Source organism: Pinus tabuliformis, chromosome 5_2, assembly GCF_031772625.1.
Source record: "Pinus tabuliformis cultivar Carrire ecotype Pingquan chromosome 5_2, CPIR1, whole genome shotgun sequence".
In the NCBI taxonomy this organism is placed as follows: domain Eukaryota; kingdom Viridiplantae; phylum Streptophyta; class Pinopsida; order Pinales; family Pinaceae; genus Pinus; species Pinus tabuliformis.
The window spans coordinates 298,461,747-298,476,872 of NC_142306.1; positions in this window are offsets into that span (position 1 = coordinate 298,461,747).

Sequence of the window (15,126 nt, forward strand, 5' to 3'; positions counted from 1 at the left end):
TGAAAGTTTGACTCCAGACTGAAAGGGAGAAGGGGCTGGCTTACAGTCTTCCATGTGAAAATGGCGTAGAATATCACAAGCATACTTGGATTGGGAAAGGGAAATACCCTCCTTGGATTGCAAGACTTGAAGATCGAGAAAATAGTGTAAGTGTCCTAAGTCTGTCATTTCAAATTTCCTTTTAAGGCTAGACTTCACATGGTTTATAAGGTTGGGATCACTACCAGTAAGGATAAGATCATCAACATAAAGAACAAGGATGATAAGAGAGTTTCCCACTTTCTTGGTGTAGACAATATTGTCAGAATGACACCTAGAAAAGCCAGATTCTAAAAGAAAGCTATCCATTTTAGCATACCAAGCCCGAGGAGCTTGCTTGAGACCATAAAGGGATTTCTTAAGTTGACATACAAGGCTGGAGTCTGTTTGTATGAAGCCAATGGGTTGTTCCATATAGATTTCTTCATGCAAGTCCCCATGCAAGAAGGCAGATTTAACATCCATCTGATGGACTTCCCATTTGAAAGAGGCAACAAGGGAAAGAACAAGGCGGATAGAGTTCATTTTGGCAACAGGGGAGAAAGTTTCAGTGTAGTCAATGCCTTCAACCTGTGAAAACCCTTAGCAACAAGACGAGCTTTATGTTTATCAACTTTCCCATCTGGTCCATACTTGGTTCTGTAAACCCATTTGCATCTAACAAGTTTTCGTCCCTTTGGTAGAGGAACAAGATCCCATGTATCATTTGCCAACAATGAATGATATTCTTCATTCATAGCTGCTTCCCAATCTAGATGGCCTGAAGCTTCTGCAAAGGTGTTAGGATCATAATTTACTGGAGCTTGAGCCAGTAAAGAAGAGGCTCTCTCAAACTGAGAACGTGTACGTCGCTGATCTGTAGGATCACCGGCAAGATCACCTGCTGCATCTCAAGTAGCACGAACCCATTTTGCAAGCTGAGGAGCTGAAGGAAGATCCTGAGATGGTGGGGGAGGATTGTCATCCTCACTTTCATCATCTGAAGAAGAAATGTTTTCAAAAGTAGAAGAGATAGGGAGAGGTGGCACAACCGCCGGACTAGGCTCGCAGGCCGATATATTTTCATCAAATTTTACATCTCTTCTAATGATAACATTTTTGGACTTAAATGGAATAAGTCTATAGCCTTTGACATCTTCAGAATATCCAAAAAAAGTACATTTTTCACTCTTAGGTTCTAAAGCTTTATGCTTTTCATCTGGAATATGGGCCCACGCTTCACTTCCAAAAACACGAAAGTGACTTACATCTGGTTTGATTGAGCTCCATGCTTCTTCTGGAGTGATATTCTTTAAATCCTTAGTAGGAGTGCGATTTATTATGTGATTTGCACAGTTAATTGCTTCTGCCCAAAAACTAAGACCAAGTCCTTTAGATTATAACATACAATTAGCCATTTCCTTTAAGGTGCGATTCTTCCTTTCAGCTACACCATTTTGTTGTGGAGTATATGGAACAATATGTTGCATTTGAATTCCATTCTCAGTGCAATAGTTGATGAATGTGTTTTTAACATATTCTCCGCCATTATCAGATCTTAACTTAAGAATTTGATGTCCAGATTATTTTTCAACAAAGGCCTTGAAGGCCAAAAAAGTGTTAAATACTTCACTCTTGAGTTTTAAGAAGTATACCCAAGTGCGTCTGGAGAAATCATCAATGAAAGTTAAGAAATACTTGCAGCCAGAGAATGACACAACTGGAAGTGGACCACATAAATCACTATGCACAAGCTGTAAAGGGGCTGAGGCGTGCCAAGAGGCACATTTTTCAAAACTGTCCCGATGATGTTTTCTGAGTACACATCCGGAACAAACACCATCTCTACAAGATACCATAGGAAGACCTATCACCATATTTTCTTTACATAGATGCTGAAGGGAGCGATAGTTTAAGTGACCAAATCGCTCATGCCAAAGTTTGCTCACTTCATCATTATGAGCAACAAATACTGAGGGAAGATTTGATGACCCAAAGTTGTGAAACTTATACAACCTTGTAGAATCATCAGCAATGCCAGTAGCCAAAATCTGTTTAGGATCTCTTAAGTCCTTGATTACAACATCATGAGGTGAAAATTCAACGATTTTACCTTCACCTGAATGAGTTATCTGATATACAGATAGAAGGTTGCAGGATAAGGTTGGAACACATAATACATCATTAAACTGACCATTGTCTAGATGAACAGTTCCAGTCCCTACAACACTAAGAGATCTATCATCACCAACATATATATTTTTGGTGTTACAATCATTTAAAGAAGAAAACATTGCTTTGTTTTTTGCCATGTGATAAGAGGCTCCAGAATCAATGAGCCACTCATGAGAATGAGAAGAAGAATATACATTTAATTCATATCCAGACCGAGATGCTTGACAACCACATGCAGAAAGTGCCATTCCTGAAGATGAAGTTGAAGATTGCCCCAAATGGATGTTATGCTTCTTCATTGCTGCTTCCAAGGCTTCCATCTTCTTAAAGCATTTTGATTCTAAGTGGCCATCTCGATTACAAAAATTGCAATGTCTATCAGTCTTCTTCCCTTTGTTTTTATTTGTCTTATCATTTTGTTGAAATGATTTTTCATTTTGGGGCTGAAATTTCTTAGGACCCTTGTTTGGTTTAGGACCATTCTTTTTAGGATATGACTTCTTAGGATTCTTTGAATTTGGTTGCTGCTGGGCGGCTAACGCTTTCTTGGAAGAGTTTCCAAGATTAAGAAGACCAAGGTGTAAGAGTTTTTCTTGTTCTTTTATTAAAGAATCACAAAAAGAGTCAAAGGAAGGGGGCTTGTAGTCTGTTCCTTGAGAAATGAAGGCTTCTCTTGTAGAATGGAAGGTGGAAACAAACACAGAGTAGGCTGGTCCCAACTTTGTAAGAATGGAATAGATAAGGTTACTATCTTCTTTCTTAACTTTAACACCTTCCAAAAGATATCTAAGGGTCTTGAACTTGGACAAGAAATCTTCAATGCAAGAAAAATTATTAGGGTCCAATGTAAGCAACTCATTTTCAAGTTGATGGGCTCTAATTTCATTTTTAATCCCAAAAACTTTATTGATTTGTTTCATTGCTTCATCAGGAGTATCAATTTCTGCAATATGGAATCTAAGATCTGGAGAAATAGACATCCCTATCAATCCACGTGCTTGATCTTGCCTATTTTACCATTTAGCAGCCTTATCTTCATCCTTCAGTTTCTTTTCTTGGCCTGAGGCTATTCTGTAGAGACCTTTACTTCTAAGTAAATCCTCAATGTAAGCCAACCATTGGAAGTAGTTGGTGCTGTCAAGGGTAACTCGGTATTGACTTTCCATTTCAATGGAAACTGAAGCTAAAGATGCTGAAAATAAGTGTTCCAATGGATAGATGTCGAAAAATTAGGCTGGTTTAAATAAAATGGCTCTGAAAACGGCTTCCGGATGAAGAAGTTATGGCTTTTTGAAAAAAAGTTGTTGAAGTTGCCGGCGAAGTGCGGGAATGTGCGGAAATGAAAAAGTCCGCCCCCACAAAATGGAGACTTGAACCCAAGACCTCTACTCTCTTAAAATAACTTTGAACCAATTGATCTATACAAAAAATTTGAGAGAGAGAGAGAGGGGGGGGGGGGGGGCTTTGGGTTGCGTGCTTGCTTTGAGAAAGCTCTTTTTCCCTAAAAAACAAGAAACACAAAACCCAACATGGACATGCAAAGAAAACGAACCTTATGGCTCGAAGTTAGCTTTAGCCGAAAAACTAAATATTTTCAAAAATGAACCTTTCCGCTCAAAGTTAGCTTTGGCTGGAAACTAAAAATTTTCCTCAATGTTTCTGATTTTCCGAGATCACCCTAAGGCGCAGGGAAAAGAGCATACGCATGAGAAAAATCCTTCCTTTCTGTTTCTGATTTTCCCAGATTGCACAGAGTCGCAGGGCAAAGAGCATACGCAGAAATGAAAGGTATAGATCCGGTAATAAAAAAAGCTAAATAAACCGAAACCGAAATAAATAGAGAGAAAATAACAGTAAACTGCAAATAAACACTGTATACCTCCAGATCTTAAAAATGACGCAGCTAGGGCTACCAGAAACATTTTTGCATGAAATGAAAGGGGTTCCTGTTGGGTCCCTATAATACTAGTGATTACCCCATTACTATTGTAGTTATACCCCTTATTTATATTGATGTACCCATGTAGTGCCCATATTGTTACTATTGTGCCACATAGAAGCCCACTATTGTTATTGTTGTGCCCTACAATATTATTGTTATGTAGGCTTTGATTGTATTGGGACCACTTAGACTCCTATATATAGAAAGGAGGTATTTTCATTTGTAGCATCCAAGAATTGTTCATTTATGTAATGTAAAGGAGGTTGCCCCCTCGAAGAGGCTGAATTCTAAGGCGTGGATCTCTCTTTTCTATCTTTTTTTGAGCTGGTTTCATAACATTTGGTATCAGAGCTTTGGATTCTAGGGTTTCGCTGCTCCAAACAGGTCATCGTGGAATTTTCGCTATAACTTCTTTTATGTGACGTTTCAGAAGTCGCAAAAAAAACCCATTTGAGAAGAAATCACGCTGAACCTTGGGTCCGAATTTCAGAGTTTTTCACGCGATATTTGCGGAGATATGATCTTCGGAAGTTGGTCTTTTTGCAGACTCTTGAATTACACTCAAAACAGGTGACCTAGGGAAAATCGTCATAACTTTCTTTCTGAGCATCGGATTGAAATTTCGTCAGAAGGTACAGAAAGAGGACGGACTGTAGTTTTCTTTTATATATTTTTCAGAGTCAAAGGTTGAAACAGTGACACGTGGCACGTCGTCCAAGTTTGCTCTACTGAACTAGTCTATAATGAAGTAACTGTGGGAGATTTCGCATAACTCTTCCTTGGAGAATCCAATTTGGGTCAGACTTGTGGCATTGGAAAGAGGACACAGAGGGCGACTGCAAGTCACAAATTCAGAACTAGATAATCAGAAAGTACAGAGATACATCGGAGGCAATATCGAGCTCCTACAAAGTGAAAAAAGGTGTGTAGATTTTCTTTAATTTTTGCTTAAGCTTGGTTTGAAAAATTATTTTGAAGGTATTCAAAGGGAATATTAGAGAATTATTATCGGTAACTGATGCCACGAGGAAAGAAAATGCAAACACCTAGTAAGGAGCCTGAAAGCTCTAGCATGACTCATGAAGAAGAAGAAGAAATTCTATATGATATATCAAAATTACAAGAACAAGTGCAACGAGTGTCACTTGCACAAAAAGCAACAGAATCTAAAATGGATGGTTTAAGGAAAGATGTAGAAGCTAAGATGGATGGTTTAAAGAAAGGTGTAGAAGCTAAGATGGATGGCATGGAAGCTAAAATTGATGGCATGGATGATAAGATGGATAAGTTGCTACAAGAAATAGTCACTAAGGGTGAAAGAGTACCAAAGGAAACTCATGATGAGAACAAAAGAAATATTAATCATGATTCCATAGAATCTAATGTTGGATCGAAGACTCACCATGTTCCAAAAATCGATATGAGGAAGTTTGATGGCAAGGATCCCGCCACATGGATATTACAGATGGAGCAATTCTTCGATCTCAATAATGTGCAAAACACACAAAAGGTACGTATGGCAACTTTATATTTGGAACCAAATCAGTTTGTATGGTATCAATGGCTTTGTTCTCGTAAACAATTTATCACTTGGGCAATTTTTACGGAAGAATTGATAGCACATTATGAGGATACAAAAAGCAACACTTTTTTTAGCCAATTGATGAATCTCAAACAAAAGGGTTCAATAATGGAGCACATTGAGGAGTTCCAAAAATTGAACATAAGGATAAAAGATATTCCAGAGGAGCATAGGATTGATGTGTTCATAGGGTCTTTAAAGGATAATATCCAACATGATGTGCGCCTTTGGGAACCTGATTCATTAGAGAAGGCATTCAGGTTAGCAAGAAAAATGGAAAGCAAAATTATGGCAACTAGGAAGCATACCATTCACAACTATAAAGATGGAAGTGTTGTTGCCCATAGTCTTCCACAACCTACAAGGTTGACACCACAACAATTGGAAGAAAAAAGAGCAAAAGGGCTTTGTTACAATTGTGATAGCAAATACACAAAAGGTCATAAGTGTGCTGAGAAGAAATTATTCTACATAGATTGTGAAGAGGAAGAAGAAAAGGAGCAAGAAAGGTCAAAAGAAGAGGATATATTCCAGGAACAAAGCCTATATGAAGAACAAATAAATCCGACCATATCTTGTAATGCATTGGCGGGAATTACCACTCCTCAAACCATCAAGATAGAAGGACAAATCAAGAAGAAAAAGGTGATAGTGTTGATTGATTCAGGAAGCACCCACAATTTTATTCATTGTAGGGTAGCAAAAGAATTGAATTGCTTCCTATATCCAGCACCAGAGTGTCAAGTGATGATTGCAAATGGAGGAACAATAAATTGCTCTGGAAAGTGCCATAATATCAAGCTATCCATGGGAGAATATGTATTGACTAGCCCAATGCTTTCCATTCCAATGGGAGGTGCTGATGTTGTACTAGGAGTCCAATGGCTACAATCCTTGGGTACAATAGCTTTTAATTTTCAAGAACTTTTCATGAAATTTTCTGTGGAAGGAAAGGAAGTTGAATTAAGGGGTATTGCAGGGAAACCAGGAAAGATAATCAGCTCTAATGGTATGACAAAGCTTCTAAAAAAGGAGCAAAGGGGTGTAATTGCACAATTATGTTCGCTAGATGTTTCCACATTAGAATCATCTATTTCTCCAGATCTCCAAAAAGTCATGGACAATCATTCCAAGGTATTTGAGACTCCCAAAGGTCTCCCACCTATGCGTGATCATGATCATGCTATTCATCTGATTCCAGGAAGTGTTCCTCCAAACATCAGGCCGTACAGATATCCCTATGTCCAAAAAAGTGAAATTGAACGTATGGTTGCAGAAATGCTAGAGGCTGGTATAATTCAACCGAGTCAAAGTTCTTTCTCTGCTCCAGTAGTATTGGTGCACAAGAAGGATGGATCATGGCGCATGTGTCCGGATTATAGGGAGCTCAACAAGCTCACTATTAAAGATAAGTTCCCCATTCCTGTCATTGATGAATTACTGGATGAATTGCATGGATCAATTTACTTCACCAAGTTGGATCTTCGTTCAGGATATCATCAAATCAGAATGAAGATTGAAGACATTCCGAAAACGGCATTTAGAACTCATGAGGGTCATTATGAATTTTTGGTCATGCCTTTTGGCCTTACCAATGCACCTTCAACATTTCAAGGTTTGATGAATTCAATTTTCAAACCATTCCTTAGAAAATTTGTGTTAGTATTTTTTGATGATATACTTATCTACAGCAAGTCTTGGAAGGATCATGTTGAACATGTTGACAGGGTGCTACAACTATTGGAAGAGAAACAATTATATGCCAAAAGATCCAAATGTTTCTTTGGAGTCCAGGAGGTGGAATATTTGGGTCATATTGTATCTCATGAAGGAGTTAAGGTAGACCCTACCAAAATTAAAGCCATTAAGGAATGGAAAATCCCCACATCCATAAAGCATTTGCGAGGATTTCTTGGGTTGACAGGGTATTATCGCAAGTTTGTTAAGAATTATGGGAGAATAGCAGCACCTCTAACAACATTATTGAAGAAAGATGCATTTTCATGGACTCCGGAAGCAACAAAGGCCTTTGAACATCTTAAAGAGGCAATGTGCCAAGCACCAGTCTTAGCTACACCGGACTTCACAAAAACCTTTATTGTGGAATGTGATGCTTCAGGAAATGGAATTGGTGCTGTTCTAATGCAAGATGAAAGACCCATTGCTTTTGAAAGTCGTCCAATCAAGGGAAAGTTTTTAAGAAAAGCTATTTATGAGAAGGAAATGTTGGCAATACTCCATGCACTTAAGAAATGGCGACCCTACCTAATGGGAAGACACTTCAAGGTAAAAACAGATCATGATAGCCTTAAATACTTTTTAGAACAAAGATTATCCTCTGAAGAGCAACAAAAGTGGGTCACAAAGATGTTGGGTTATGACTTTGAAATCATCTACAAAAAGGGGAAGCAAAATGTGGTGGCAGATGCACTCTCAAGGAAGGATGAGGATGTGGAAGCATTGTTGTGCGCTATTTCTATTATCCAACCAGATTGGATAAATGAAGCAAGGGAGGAATGGAAGAATGACGAAGAAGTGTGGGCACTTATTCGAAAGCTACAACAAGATTCCAGTACGTCTGATACATTTAGCTGGAAAAATGATTCGTTATGGTACAAAGATCGCTTATACCTCTGTAAGAATTCCCAGCTAAAACAAAAGATTCTTATGGAATTGCACACTTCTCCCTTAGGAGGGCACTCAGGATTTTTAAAAACTTACCACAGGGTTAAGAAGGAATTTTTTGGGATGGCCTTAAATCAGATATTCAAAAGTTTGTGGCAGAATGTTTGGTTTGCCAGCAAAATAAAGTTGAAACAATTAAGACACCGGGTCTATTACAACCTTTATCCATTCCAAGCCAACGTTGGGAGGAGGTATCAATGGATTTTATCACAGGTTTACCCAAGTCTGAGGGAAAGAGTGTCATCATGGTGGTAGTTGACAGACTTACCAAGTATGCACACTTTTGTGCATTATCACATCCATTTAAAGCCAGTACAGTTTCTACTGCATTTATGGAAACAATTCAAAAGCTACATGGAAACCCAAAGATTATTGTAAGTGACAGAGATCCCATTTTCACTGGAAATTTTTGGACAGAATTATTTTCTTGTCTTGGTACTCAGTTAGCTCATAGCTCATCTTATCATCCTCAATCTGATGGGAAAACTGAGATAGTAAACAAATGTTTGGAAGGATATCTTCGTTGCTTTGTATCTGATAAACAGACACAATGGGTCAAATGGTTGCCTCTGGCTGAATGGTGGTATAACACTTCCTTTCATACAGCAACAAAAATGACCCCATTTATGGCACTTTATGGGTATCAACCACCATCCATCACATCATATTTAAGAGAAAATTCTAAGGTTCAGGCAGTGGAACATCACATCGAACATCAACAACAAGTCCTCCAACTCTTAAAGGATAACCTTGTGTTGGCACAGAATAGAATGAAACAACAGGCAGATCAACATCGCAGTGAAAGAAGTTTTGATGTAGGTGATTGGGTATTCCTACGGCTACAACCATATAAGCAAATGTCCCTCAAGCAAGCTAAGAAGGATAATAAATTATCACCAAAGTATTATGGTCCGTACAAGGTGTTGCAAAAGATTGGTACTATGGCATACAAATTGGAGCTTCCTGCAGCTTCTCGATTGCACCCAGTTTTCCATGTTTCATGCTTAAAGAAGGTTATAGGCGACAAGCTCCCAGTTCAAACAATATTGCCAGAACTTGACGAAGAAGGAAAAATTATATTGGAACCGGAAGCAGTTATAGAAACAAGAACTCAACAGCTACGAAATCGATCAATTTCAGAGTACCTTATCAAGTGGAAGAACTTATCCGCTAAAGATTCCACATGGGAGGACGAGAATTTTATGCAGAAGTATCCTGAACTACTCAAGCGTTGAGGACAACACTTTTTTGAAGGAGAGGGGCATGTTGGGTCCCTATAATACTAGTGATTACCCCATTACTATTGTAGTTATACCCCTTATTTATATTGATGTACCCATGTAGTGCCCATATTGTTACTATTGTGCCACATAGAAGCCCACTATTGTTATTGTTATGCCCTACAATATTATTGTTATGTAGGCTTTGATTGTATTGGGACCACTTAGACTCCTATATATAGAAATGAGGTATTTTCATTTGTAGCATCCAAGAATTGTTCATTTATGTAATGTAAAGGAGGTTGCCCCCTCGAAGAGGCTGAATTCTAAGGCGTGGATCTCTCTTTTCTATCTTTTTTTGAGCTGGTTTCATAACAGTTCCTCATTGGAACAGATGCTCCCAGCACAACAGAGCAGTCCTCTCGGCCCGAAAGCAGTCAGAAACAACATATCTAGCAAATGGCAGTCGGATGCAGTTCTACCGGCTTCAGATTTGGATCACCAAAGGACGCGGCCCTCAAATAGCTCTGATACCATGTAGGAATTTACAGGGTAAGTTCCTTAGACAGAACACCAAAAGGACACCGCTCACAACCAGATCGTAGATCAATACACCAGTATTTTGACGTGGTTAAAACCCTCAAAGAGGGAAACAGTCCACGGCCTGAGCCAACGCGGCCACTTCAGGTAATTTATTAATAAAAGAATGAAAATTTACATATGTTTCTCTCATGCACGGATTACCCTACAAATGACCCTCCATGCGCTTTAAATAGAATTCATGGACCAATCAGGTGTCAAGCCACGGATCATGTGTCGGTAATACCGAGGAGAGAATGAACCATCGGATCACTACATATCGTGACCGTCGGATTGTAAGTTACAACATGTACAACGGTAAAGAAACACACTTTACCTAACTCTATACCTAACTCTATACTAGACCAAGTTGTACTTAACTATTTCCTATATGTCGGAATATCCTAACTAATATGAACCCAAGGGAATAATATTAAGCCCAAGGGACTAATATTATAAACCCAATACTTGTAGACCCAAATATAAATATTACAAACACTAAAATAAACATGTTTTATTTTCATGGTGAGACAATATTTGTCAAAATGTGACATTCAAGCATGGGACTAATATTATAAACACAACATTGGTAAACCCAAATATAAATACTACAAACACTAAAATAAACAAGGTTTATTTTGATGGTGAGACATTTCTTGTCACAATGTGACATTCAACCATGGTTGACCATGTTTGGCGATGATTGACAATGGTTTACAATGGATTAATATGAAAACCCCAAGGGATTATGAACCCAAGGGAATAATATTAAACCCATGAGACTAATATTATAAACCCAACATTGTTAAACCCAAATATAAACACTACAAACACTAAAATAAACATGGTTTATTTTCATGGTGAGTCAATCTTTGTCAAAATGCGACATTCAACCAAGGGACTAATATAATAAAACCAACAGTGGTAAACCCAAATATAAATACTACAAATACTAAAATAAACATGGTTTATTTTGACGGTGAGACAATTCTTGTCACAATGCGACATTCAACCATGGTTGACGATGTTTGGCTATGATTGAAAATGGTTTACCATGATTTATATTATCAACCAAAGGGAATAATAAACCCAAGGGATTGATATTATAAACCCAAATGAATGATAAACCCAAGGGATAAATACTAAAACCCAAGGGATTATGAAGCCAAGCGAATAATATTAAACCCACGGGACTAATATTATAAACTTCACATCGAGTAAAGGCAACTATCAATATTACAAACACTAAAATAAACATAGTTTATTTTGATGGTGAGACAATCCTTGTCACAATGTGACATTCAAACATGGTTCACCATGTTTGGCTATGATTTATATTATAAACCTAAGGGAATAAAAAAACCCAAATTTTGATATTATAAACCCAAATGAATAATAAACCGAAGGAAGTAATACTAAAACCCCAAGGGAATATGAACCCAAGGGAACAATATTAAGCCCAAGGGACTAATATTATAAACCCAATATTCGTAAACCAAAATATAAATATTACAAACACTAAAATAAACATGTTTTATTTTCATGGCGGTACAATCTTTGTCAAAATGTGACATTAAAGCATGGGACTAATATTATAAATCCAACATTGGTAAACCCAAGTATAAATGCTACAAAACCTAAGACAAATATTATAAACATTGAAATAGACATGATGTACTATCATTGATTTTCATATTGAGATAATCCTGATCACAATTCCATGTCGGACCATGGTCGACATCATAATAAACCGTGTTTGACTCAGGAATAATAAACCCAAGTGATTGATATTATAAACCCAAGGGATTAATACTAAACCCCAAGGGATAAATGAATACTATTAAACAAAAGGGACTCATAATATAAAACCAAGGGAATAAAAAACCCAAGGGATTGATATAAGAAACCCAAGGGATTATTATTTATTTACATGGTGAGACAATCCTTGTCACAATGTGACATTCAAGCATGGTTGACCATGGTTGGCTATGATTGACAATGGTTTTCCATGATGGATATTATAAACCTAAGGGAATAATAAACACAAGGGATTAATATGAGAAACCCAAAGGAATAATAAAACGAAGGGATTAATACTAAGAACCCAAGGGATTATGAACCCAAGGGAATAATATTAAATCCAAGGGACTAATATTATAAACCCAACGTATATAAACCCCAAAACAAATATTATAAACATTAAAATAAACATGATCGACCAACATTGATTTTCATATTATAAACCTAAGGGAATTGTAAACCCAACTTATTTACATTAATACTAAAATCCCAAGGGATTAATACTAAAACCTCAAGGGATTAATACTAAAACCCCATGGACTATGAACCCAAGGGAATAATATTAAGCCCAAGGGATTAATACTAAAACCCCAACGGATTATGAACTCAAGGGAATAATATTAAGCCCAAGGGACTAATATTATAAACCCAATATTCGTAAACCCAAATATAAATATTACAAACACTAAAATAAACATGTTTTATTTTCATGGTGAGAGAATATTTGTCAAAATGTGACATTCAAGCATGGGACCAATATTATAAATCCAACATTGGTAAACCCAAATATAAATACTACAAACACTAAAATAAACATGGTTTATTTTGACTGTGAGAAATTCTTGTCACATTGCGAAATTCAACCATGGTTGATGATGTTTGGCTATGATTGACAATGGTTTACCATGATTTATATTATCAACCAAATGGAATAATAAACCCAAGGGATTGATATTATAAACCCAAATGAATAATAAACCCAAGGGATAAATACTAAAACCCAAGGGATTAAGAAGTGAAGGGAAAAATATTAAACCCATGGGACTAATATTACAAACTTCATATCGAGTAAAGGAAAATATCAATACTACAAACACTAAAATAAACATAGTTTATTTTGATGGTGAGACAATCCTTGTCATAATGCGACATTCAAACATGGTTCACCATGTTTGGCTACGATTTATATCATAAGCCTAAGGGAATAAAACGACCCAAATTTTGATATTATAAACCCAAATGAATAATAAACCGAAGGGAGTAATACTAAAACCCCAAGGAAATATGAACCCAAGGGAATAATATTAAGCCCAAGGGACTAATATTATAAACCCAATATTCGTAAACCCAAATATAAATATTACAAACACTAAAATAAACATGTTTTATTTTCATGGTGAGAAAATCTTTGTCAAAATGTGACATTCAAGCATGGGACTAATATTATAAACCCAACATTGGTAAACACAAATATAAATACTACAAACACTAAAATAAACATGGTTTATTTTGATGGTGAGACAATTCTTCTCACAATGCGACATTCAACCATGGTTGACCATGTTTGGCTATGATTGACAATGGTTTACAATGGATTAATACGAAAGCCCCAAGGGATTATGAACCCAAGGGAATAATATTAAACCGATGGGACTAATATTATAAACCCAACATTGTTAAACCAAAATATAAACACTACATACACTAAAATAAACATGGTTTATTTTCATGGTGAGTCAATCTTTGTCAAAACGTGACATTCAACCAAGGGACTAATATAATAAAACCAACATTGGTAAACCCAAATATAAATACTAAAATAAACATGGTTTATTTTGACGGTGAGACAATTCTTGTCAAAATGCGGCATTCAACCATGGTTAACGATGTTTGGCTATGATTGACAATGGTTTACCATGATTTTTTTCTTTTTTTGCTAATGCAAGATTTGGACCTTCCAATTCATTAATCAAAAAATAAAGTACATAGAATACATCAAAACTCTCATGGTCGGTGATTGGGGAGAAGCCCCATCAAAACTATTCCCTACACCCTATCTCCAAACTTTACATTTCTCAAAAGAAAAATACACATGGACTTAGACCCGAAAAGAACATATGGTTGTCTGCATATGAAGGCAATAATTCCACCCAATTTCTTAAACTTTGGTTCGGTTGCCCGCACGGTAAGCCTTTTCTCCCCTGGGAAACTATTTTCCCGCTAAACCTAGCCTTCCTCTTTAATCTTGACCGTTGAACCTTTCTGATTGATCTAACAACTGTAGACCAAATCGCCATGATAAGCTGCTCACCATTTACCGCAAACCTGCATGAGCGATCTGATCTGTTGATTCACCTTGAGAGATCCAACAGTGGAGATACATACCGCACCGACCAACATTCAAGGAAGTTAGCATGCGATAAGGGTGATTTTCCTCCCAACCCCACCACCACGTGGAGCTCACCGAGTGGGATCGCTCCTGAAAGGGAAAAACCGCTTCTCGCTTGTGAGGGCCGCGATCACCAGAAAACTACTCGAGTCGCGGTGAAAAGGGAAAAATTGGAAAATCTTTGGTTTCACGGTCTTCAAGTGTCATCTACTCCCGCTTGTTCGCATCATCAGCCCTCCTTGACCCGATGCGTGAAGCATTTGGTGCCTGCCTTCCTGCAACCCCTAAAGCCCTTTCTTCCTCATCAGTGCAACTGGATACTTCATTGAACCAATTAATCTGGGAATCGCCGGTTAACCTCTCCAGACCACTTTCAAAAGACCCCATTGTGAGCATGACTCTGAAAAAACAACTGCTGGTTAACTGTACCCACCTCCATGGCTCTCTTAAGGAACACTATATTGTCTTCATTTGCTTGGTTTTGACACTCTGTCTTTAGTCTGTTTCTAGGGAACTCTCACCAATTCATCACTGCCCTATTATCTGTGTAGATCACTCCTTGATTGGCTAGCAAATCTGCTAGTTTATTGGCCTTTCTTCGCACATGTGAAAAACTGACTGTTCTTAGTCTCTGTAGATGACTTTGAATCCATTGGAAGACTTGAATTAGCCTCCAGTTTTTAGAGGCTTTTTCGAGTTTTGTTCCCCAGCTTATTCTTTTGACTGAGTTAATGAC